At 38.9% G+C, this 10,219-nt stretch overlaps 1 protein-coding gene across 2 annotated transcripts in view; it reads right to left on the reverse strand.

Annotated features, from left to right (window-relative positions):
* LOC121569179 (lethal(3)malignant brain tumor-like protein 4) overlaps positions 1–9,221 on the reverse strand; it is a 137,385-nt gene extending 128,164 nt beyond the window's left edge. For both annotated transcript variants that reach the window (XM_041879904.2, XM_041879903.2), the window contains exons 1-2: positions 9,141–9,221; positions 813–904 (exon numbers count right to left, since the gene is read on the reverse strand). The gene's annotated coding sequence lies outside the window, so the exon portion shown is untranslated. The remainder of the gene's footprint in view (positions 1–812; positions 905–9,140) is intronic.
* Between the last annotated feature and the right edge of the window lie 998 nt (positions 9,222–10,219).

Here is a 10,219-nt window from a genome sequence, read left to right on the forward strand (position 1 = left end):
TTACATTGTAGTCATTTATCAGACGCTCTTATCCAGAGTGACTTACAGTTAGTGAGTGCATACATGTTGTTGTTTTTTTCATACTGGCCCCCCGTGGGAATCGAACCCACAACCCTGGCATTGCAAGCGCCATGCTCTACCAACTGAGCTACACGGGGCCCTACCTTGTCACAACACAACTGATTGGCTCAAACGCATTAAGGAAAGAAATTCCACAAATTAACTTTTAACAAGGCACACGTTTTAATTTAAATGCATTCCAGTTGACTACCTCATGAAGCTGGTTGAGAGAATGCCAAGAGTGTGCAAAGCTGTCATCAAGGCAAAGGGTGGCTACTTTGAAGAATCTAAAATCTAAAATATATTTGGATTTGTTTAACACTTTTTTGGTTACTACATGATTCCATATGTGCTATTTCATAGTTTTGATGTCTTCACTATTATTCTACAATGTAGAAAATAAAGAAAAACCCTTTGACTGGTACTGTATGTAAATGAGATATTTCTGCATTTCATTTTCAATACATTTGCAAATATTTCTAAAACAATGTCAAGGGGTCTGAATACTTTCCAAATGCACTGTATATCTGGGACTATATGTAAGGTGTGTGAGAAAAATAATCAATTTAATACATTTTGAATTCAGGCTGTAACACAATAACATGTGGAATGAGTCAAGCAGTATGAATACTTTCTGAAGGCACTGTAACCACAACATAACCTTATATGTCCATCATTCTGATCATTGACCACTGGTACCCTAATGTTAAGTGAACTCTCTAGTGGTTCAGTGAACCTCCAAAGTGACTCACTGTTTGGTATGTGCACCCGCCCAGTCTTCCGGCCAATCAGGGACTCCGTCTCTGAGCTTCCATTCCAATCACTTTCTATGTCTTCAGCAGATCTATTCGAAGCCAGGGACAGAAAACAACAAAAACACATTGGTTCGGAATGACAGGCAAACATGCAATAGTCAATTAATGCAATGCATTTAACTTTGCTTACACAACAATTCATGTATTCATGTGTCATATTCTGAAAACTAGAAACAACTACTTGTGAGGCAAAGTCCTCTGCTATCTAGCGTTAACAGTGTCCCCAAAACCACCTAAAGATTTAATTTAACAACGTTTATTTTTTTTTTATCAATAAGGTTTGTTTATAAACTACAGCTTAAACAATACTGCAACACTGCTCCCATGTTCTCCCTCTAAAAGCCACTGCATTCCCAGGCAGTCAATATAACCTTCCATATTAGATATTAATTGGTGGAGTGACGGGAAGGTCTCCAGGAGGTGTGACAGAGAGAGGGGGAAGGGAGCTAGTGCTTGACGAGGTCTGAAGGTCAGTGGAGATGGAGCTGATCTGACTGCAGCCTCTCTGATTAACTGGGAGAGGGTGGCTGCCAAGGCTCTGGGCATGGGGTGGCGCTGCGTGGCGTAACCCTCCCTTGCGGGACTTCATTGATCTAATTGTTTCATTTGACAGTGAAAGAGCCACCAGGAGGTGTTTGATGTGTGTGTGCCGTACAGAAGAGAGTGGAGAAGCCCAGGTTCGTGGGAGTAGAGGCGAAGAACTGAATCCTAACCTGCATGCGCGCATGTAAAGTACAGTAGGGCTAACTCTTTATGTAAATATTGCATTGCACTTCGAGTTTACATTTGAGTCATTAAGCAGAGGTTTCAGCCCACAGCATGTCCTTTGACCTTCAGTAAAAAACTACATTCAAGTGGTTGGCAACTGTGCAACCGTGTAAACAACATAGCCTTATTAAGCCCACCACAACACTAAAAGCTAAGCACAATTTCCATCTCCACTGCTGTTATCCAAAGAGACAATTACACACCAGCCCCAGGAGACCAGCTACAGCAACATGCCTTTGTAATGCAGCATGAACTGTGTACCTGACAGGAATTAATAAAGTTATCAACAGGCTCCAATTCCATAGAGATAATAGGATGGATGTTGCCACATTGACCTGACGCTAGGGGGGAGTTTATTAATGGGCGCTACCTAAAATAGATTCCATTTACCTTGATGGCTTTGATGGAGTGATTCACTACTCCTGGGTATTGTTCATTGGTCACAAATGAGCTCTGTTACACAAACATGCATAAATCTAATAAAGATAATGGCAGCCCAGTGGCCAATACAAGCATACATCATTCTCCAGACAGAGAGAGAGGTATGAGAGAAAGATAGAGAGATGTCGATGGAGCGAAAGAGAAAAAGAGGGAGAGAAAAAAAGAGTGAGCGGGAGAAAAAAAGAGAGGAAAAAAGAGAGAGAGAGAGAGAGAGAGAGACAGAGAGAGACCTCAGCAGCATATGTATAGGTGTGTTTATATGCCCACTGCATGCATTTACAGTAAAGGGACCCATTACGTGTTACATTGAAAAATATAACTGAAAGTGGTGGCCATTTTCATGCCTCCACAATGAATCAGTCCAAGACAGCTCCGTCATGAGCCCGGCTCCTTTATGTTGCTTTTGAATAACAAGAAACTGAAATATCTGACACACAGAGGCTGGCCTATTTTTGTTCACAATAACAGAGCTCGCTAAGAGTATCCAATAAACACTGCACAAAAACACCATTCACATTATAATGGAGACTCGACAAAAGTGTTCAGTAGATGGAAAATGGAAAAGCTAAAGCCACCAGCAGGGACATGGGGGAAATATTTTCATGGTTATCTGATGCTTTCAGTGCATTCTTGGCAAAAGGAGGGAAGTGAATCGGTCCTTTCTCAAAGTTTCGCAGCCTCTTCACAACATTATAAACATTTTATGTTTTGCCTGTTAAGGCTTGGTGTTTGTAGTCAATACAAGCCTTTCACCCTAGAGTTAAACTCTCCCTTTCTCTGTTGAGCAGTCTCTCTCGATGTGCTCTGACAATGAGGAGCAAAACAAATCACTGTTCAACCGCCCGTGGGACAAAAGAAAGACAAATTGTAATCTGTCCTAATCTGATTGATGGCAGAGGCCCCTCCGTAGGCTGCCATACAGATGAAATATCTCTGAGACAGCTATAATTGGTCTCCCTAAATTATTTGGGTTGCGACTCCTGCTGCAAGTGGATCCCCAATTATCTCCTGTGTCATCTGAGAATACACCCTGCGTCCGACAGTTGGGGATTCACAGAATGCTTATAGAACAGTTATGGAATGCTTATTCTCGATTCTGTTATATACATGGCTGAGAAGAGTCATCACCGGCACATTTGAAGCAATGCTGTCAAGTATAGCCTGGTAAATACATACTGTCTGGAAAAGGGAAAAGAAAAAATGAATTAATATAACTAACGATGCCTCATCATACTAGACACTGTGTGGTGGCGTCAAACCCTTTTTCATACATTTACTGCTGGGGAATTTCCTCTAAATCACACATCTATTAACTTTTCAAAATGTAATTACTACACAACAAATTTGAGATCAGAATTTTAACACCTATAGTGATAAATGTAACACTTTCTTTGAAATTATATGTGACCCCCCCAAAATAGCGTCAAACTAACACCCCTAGAGTGTTGGTCCTTTACACCGTGGGTGTTGCAAATTCCGACATAAATTAGGATTGTATTGAACAGGCAAAACATTAACTGTGTACGTGACCAATAAACTTTGATTTTATTTGATTTAGTGTTACAGTATTTTTGGGGGGTGTTGTTGTAACAGTGTAGGTTGTAAAGCCTTATTTGAATATTTCCCAGCATGCCTTCCAAGTCAATGTGAGCGATACCAACCCATGACTGTGTTTGTTAGTGACAGAGACATGGTTGTTGCATTCAATAACTTCTAGTCCTGAAGCCTTCACCAAGTGACTGCCTAAGTGAATATGTTTGAATATAAAGTGAACCCTTTATGACCATATATTGTACATTTGATAAGTCCTTTAGTTATGACCTAGTTTTCCTCAACATTGTGGTCTGAAAATCTTGGCTCATGGGCCACATCAGACCTGCAAGTCACAAAAAGCTGGTTTGTGAAGTGATTAGTAATTCCTATCAGAATCCAGCAAACAATTTGAATATTTTATCACCCACATCCTACATTCAGAATGACTGCTATGGTGAAGGACTTGACAAACAAGACTACCTAAAACATCTAAACTGGAGAAACCATCTCAGTAACGGGTGCAATATGTCCAACCCCTTACAGATTGGATTAGTTTGGAAATAGTTTAAGATCAATTAATCAAACAATGTGCATGCAGAAACATAGATATTAAAACAAACTATTCTAAAAATCTACCTGCAACAAAGCATTCTGGGAAAAATGATAGAGGCCCCTCCTAGTTCTTTTTCACTCAGAGAGTTAACGGAAATGAACTGAACACAGTGGAGTAACAACACCACGCAGTGTTGATTCCACTGTGATTCAAATAACACTTCATTTATTCACCACGTGGTGTCAATTTCAATCCCACTAGAATCAACACTTAGATATAACACCCACAACACTTTTTACCATAACACCGAGATTTTAACACTTGCAAATTTGCTGTGTATCTACTTCTTCTAAAGTCTGACTTTTCCTATGCAAGGAAAAAATGTCTAAGCAGTGGAATAAGGCCAAAAGATACATTTATATTTACGTCATTTAGCAGACGCTCTTATCCAGAGCGACTTACAAATACATTTAATAACTAGCTTTATAGGCTTCAAACACATTTCTCCTATGGCTCCAATCTCTCCATCCTTAATTTCTATTTGAGGATTATCAGTAAATCCAGTTGATTTTGTCGACGACAGTGTACAAACACTGTAATGCATGAGGGCACTTTGGCTAACGGTTTTGGAGCTTTAGTTTGCGGTATGCTCAGGGAATAGGGACCACCCACTCCCCCCGAGTCTACACAGAATGAGGCTGCACAAATTCGCACATTTTTCCTGGACTTAGCAAATACCCGCATCTCATTTGCTTCAACACAACAAAAGGAGAGAGCCTGGAGGCCATAGACGCCAAACCGAGTCAGCGGAGTGTTATTGTGCCCTGGGTTTTCACTTTTCATAGAAACTGGGATCAAATTTGATTTGATTTGATTGGGAACTGCCTATCAAAAAAGCCTGGCGAGTGATGAATAGCACACCGACAAGTTGTGACAAAACGTGCCAAACACAATAATTGGATTTCCAACACAAATGACTACAGGTTACGTCCTGTTTTATTCTGTTGCAAAGGAAAAAAGGTGATTTGTTCTCAATCTAAACAATGCTTCCAGACTGCATGCTGGTGGCACTCTCAATAATACCCCTCAAGTGTAGTAAAATTATTCAAAGTCAACGTAGGCTTGATCAATAGTCGGTCTCTGAGGCTGGTGAGAAAAATTTAACTGCCACACATTTACATTCTATTGAAACGGGAGACCTGTTGTTTCAGGACAATCTGCTTTGTCAATGCCATAAAGATATGAGCTTATAGCACACTAATAAGCACAGTATGAAATTGAGCAGTTAGGCTTAAATGTCCTTGGCATACAATGGCAACAAATGTCACCATGTTATCATTCATATAGACTACGTCAGAGTGCATATATGATGAGAATAAATATTATAGATGCAGAACTAGTCCCCTGTAGCTCAGTTGGTAGAGCATGGCGCTTGCAACACCAGGGTTGTGGGTTCGTTTCCCACGGGGGGCCAGTATGAAAATGTATGCACTCACTAACTGTAAGTCGCTCTGGATAAGAGCGTCTGCTAAATGACTAAAATGTAAAAATGTAAACTACACACGAGACACACATTTGTCTCGCTCAGTGCAATATACGTAAAAAATAATTATGAATTATTCTGAAACCCTTTTGTTCTGTACATGAAGGCTACATCATTTAACTTACTTTAATGTCAGACCAGCCTCGGCACTGACTAAGCTACCAGTAATAACTCAATTCAATCTCAAATGAAAATGAATAGGTCCAGTATCTGATAATGCATAGTATCCATGAATGAAGAATACATAAAAAGGCAAGAGATGAGTGGGAAGGCAGAGTAGAAACTTAATGTCTAAAGCATGTCTGCTGCGAGATGAAGTTGAAAAATTGATCTTGATCAATTGAAATGACTTAACAACATCTATTATTGTTTTGTATATGGGTATATAACCAGAAAGCCCATTTACAACTGCTTTGGAAAGAGTGCATTCTCATTCAGTAATCCTGTCAAAGAAAGATAAGACATTAGAGCGTAATCCAATACCAGAGAGACTTTTTCTATTTTAAGGCAATGCCTTTTCTATTTCAGTTGTAAATAACATTTCCAGATACTTACAGCATATATCTCTCAACCTGTTGCATTAGACTAAATAATTACAGCTTTAATGCAAGGATTTGACTGAAATTATACACTTCAGTCACATTACTAGTAATGACTGGTTTCTATAATTGAGGCTATACGCAGAATTGAAATCGACAGTGATTTTTCCTATTGAGGTTGCCAGCATGTTGCTGAAAAATGGCTGTGTGCCCCAGATCTGTGATTTGCAACTAGTGCTATGTCCAAAGCACATCATTTTTAACAAACACAATAAAACTACAACTATAAACCTAAACAGATGAGGTCACTGAAATGTTCTGCGAAGGGAGAGAACCAAGCCAGTACTGCAATACTGAAGTAATTAAGTTAACAAGATGGTCTACGTGACAGAAACCTCTGTAATACTTAACTGTGTGTACTGTACAGTGCCATGATAGCAAATGATGTGGGAAAACAAATGACTTAACACATTATTCAAACTGAATCATTAGATGACTAAAAAACATGAGTCTTACATGACAAGTATTACAATGCATTATAACTGCATCGTAATGCATTATAGTGAGGTGTTATAGCATTGTTTTATATGCTTTAGAGTCAGTAAGAAATGTATCTCTTAACCAGACTGTAGGCTACACAACCTGCAAGACAACTTTAAAGACGAAAATACTTGACTTCTGATATAAAGTGTCCATGTAAGTCAATAAAATGTACTCTCAGCCTCCAAATAACCCCTCATCCATTAGCAAGAAGCATTTCCCCTTCATTTACATTTACATTTTACATTTTAGTCATTTAGCAGATGCTCTTATCCAGAGTGACTTACATTTAGTGAGTGCATAAATTATTTCATACTGGCCCCCCGTGAGAATCGAACCCACAACCCTGGCGTTGCAAGCGCCATGCTCTACCAACTTTCCTTCAGAAAGGAGAAAGTGTTCCCTTCACTCAAATCACATGAGAAGTGCACATCAAAGTTCAAGTTCAGATTAGAAAAATACATTTTTCAGTTCGGGACAACGATATCAGTTCTACACCATCAATCTCCTCATAAATGTAATATGACATACCGTCTTAGCTTGACAGCAGAAGAAAAATGTAAAAACTAAGGGATGACTTTACAAAGCCCGTGCAACATTCTCTAGAGATCTTGAAGGCACAATGTAAGTTAGAATACGGTTCCACACATGTTGTCAGATAAGATATACATTTACTAACACACCAGGGATAATAAAAGTCACAGTTTAGGTGATTTGTTATTGTTGAATAGGTTCTTCCACTGATACACATAAGCTGAAGAGGGGATTCTCAAGCCAAAACACTTTATTCATGTTTAATCTATGTGTGCTAGAACAGGAAGTGTTGTGTGGCAGCCATAGAGCAGTGTGGAAAGCAGGAAGCATATGAACAACTTCCCGACATCAAAATAAACACCTCAACGATCTATCCTTTGATGTGTCTTTCTGACAATCAATCACTCGACAAGATACAAAATCACTCACCTTCAAAGTGAATGTAAATGATGAAGTATTGAATGGGAATGCCTGCCTAAAGAATAAAAGTTGACGAGTACATGATGTTGTGATGCTATATGATATACTAGACATAACCCACTGGGCACACACTGGTTGAATCAAAGTTGTTTCTACCTCATTTCAATGAAATTACGTTGACGTCTGTGCCCAGTGGGAAGGGTTTATTCTCTCAGAAATGACAGCAAACAACAGAATAACGCAGAGGTTATTCCTTAAAACACTAATGAGTAGTGTTTTAGTGACTAATAATAATTGAATGACCAGAGAACTAAAGGAAAAACAATATTTGAAAAAGCAATAAAACACTGTTCATAAAAAGGCCTATCTATTCTTATTTTGTTACTTTAGCGACCGTTAGTTTGCCTGTGGTAACATTTTAATGCATAACATTAAAGAAACAAGCCCTTACGTCATTCTTAACTCAACATGTGTATTTCACTCCCAATGTACCTATTTTTTTCTTCAGTTTTCTTCAGGTGAAATTATAAGAGTGCATCAAAACATTTCATGTGAATAGGATAAGGGGTTGACAATTATTAGTAGGGTTGAATGAACATCAGAATAGTATATTAAGAATCAGATATCATTTTATATGCACTTTCTGGATAAATTGCAGGAATTAAACAAACAAGGGGTTGATGTTACAGTGTAATTGAAAACACACTTGACAAGTTGACATTTAGGCCTAAGGTTATACAAACAAAACATGAGAAGCCTTAAACCTGGTCGGCTCAATTAAACAGAAAATGGTGATGTTGTTCAACAAAATGTCTAGGTAATTGAAATATCAGGGCAAAAACAACTATATAAAGTGTCAAGACGAAACTGACACTTTATATAAAAGACAGCCCTGAAGTCAAGGAAATAAAAACATGTAGCAAAGCTTCATTAATAACTTGTTACAATTGTAATAAGTCTCCTCGCACAAAGACAGTTGTAACTCTTCACGAAGACACAAAAATCCTAGCGTGCAGGGTTAAGACGAAACATTTCCGAGAAAAATTATAGTTTCACTTAGCTTGACTGCCTTGGTACGCATTGTTTAGCCTACACTGTCGTGTCACATGTTTGGAAAACGTTCCAGCAACAAATTGACTAATACATAGACAGTTATTTCACTTCATTTAGTGGGTCAGTAGTTGAGGGAAGGGGCATCTTATATGTTCGCTAGTTTTATAGGAGAAAACATGAGATTAGAGCGAGGATAGTCATCTCAACGCATCTGAACACGATGGCAAAACCTGACACGCCATTCGAATTGTTTTCGTCACACATATTGGAGCTCCCCTATAGTGTGTGATTGATCATCTTTTAAAACAAAGTGCAGTTGTATGAAATTATGAAGTCCTTACCCACACAGCTGTCGTTTTGCCCCTCAATGTTGTGACAGGCACTGGTGACATGAGAAATAGGGTTCTCTTGCTGCGGTTGTGCGCATGCTCTCGAACAGCCCTCTACTGGAAGAGTCCAAACGAAATATTAGATTGTGATTGAACAGGTGTGAAATATCGTGGCGGGGAAACCGATATTTGAAAAAAGGTATAAGACAAAAAAAAGAGGAAAAGGGATTGTATAAAATGTACATACTTTCTTACTGTAAATATAATTGTCCAAGAAAATATTAAAAGACTAACCAGCTGACCTTTCCTTATCAAGTCACCTTCACCAAATGACATATTTTCAAGTTTGTGTAGGCTACTTACTGTGCTGTTATTAAAACAATCTAATGCAGTTGTGTTTAATTATGTAACAGTTTTATTAATAGGCTACCCTTTCCTTTAACTTTCTAAGTCATATAATATGATTGTACGGTCATGGTCAAAAGTTTTGAGAATGACACAAGTATTGGTCTTCACAAAGTTCGCTGCTTCAGTGTTATGATATATTTTTGTCAGATGTTACTATGGTATACTGAAGTATAATTACAAGCATTCCATAAGTGTCAAAGGCTTTTATTGACAATTACATTAAGTTTATGCAAAGAGTCAATATTTGCAGTGTTGACCCTTCTTTTTCAAGACCTCTGCAATCCGCCCTGGCATGCTGTCAATTAACTTCTGGGCCACATCCTGACTGATGGCAGCCCGTTCTTGCATTATCAATGTTTGGAGTTTGTCAGAATTTGTGGGTTTTTGTTTGTCCACCCGCCTCTTGAGGATCGACCACAAGTTCTCAATGGGATTAAGGTCTGGGGAGTTTCCTGGCCATGGACCCAAAATGTCGATGTTTTGTTCCCCGAGCCACTTAGTTATCACTTTTGCCTTATGGCAAGGTGCTCCATCATGCTGGAAAAGGCATTGGTCGTCACCAAACTGTTCTTGGATGATTGGGAGAAGTTGCTCTCGGAGGATGTGTTGGTACCATTCTTTATTCATGGCTGTGTTCTTAGGCAGAATTGTGAGTGAGCCCACTCCCTTGGCTGAGAAGCAAC

This window comes from Coregonus clupeaformis, chromosome 7 (assembly GCF_020615455.1).
Source record: "Coregonus clupeaformis isolate EN_2021a chromosome 7, ASM2061545v1, whole genome shotgun sequence".
In the NCBI taxonomy this organism is placed as follows: Eukaryota; Metazoa; Chordata; class Actinopteri; order Salmoniformes; family Salmonidae; genus Coregonus; species Coregonus clupeaformis.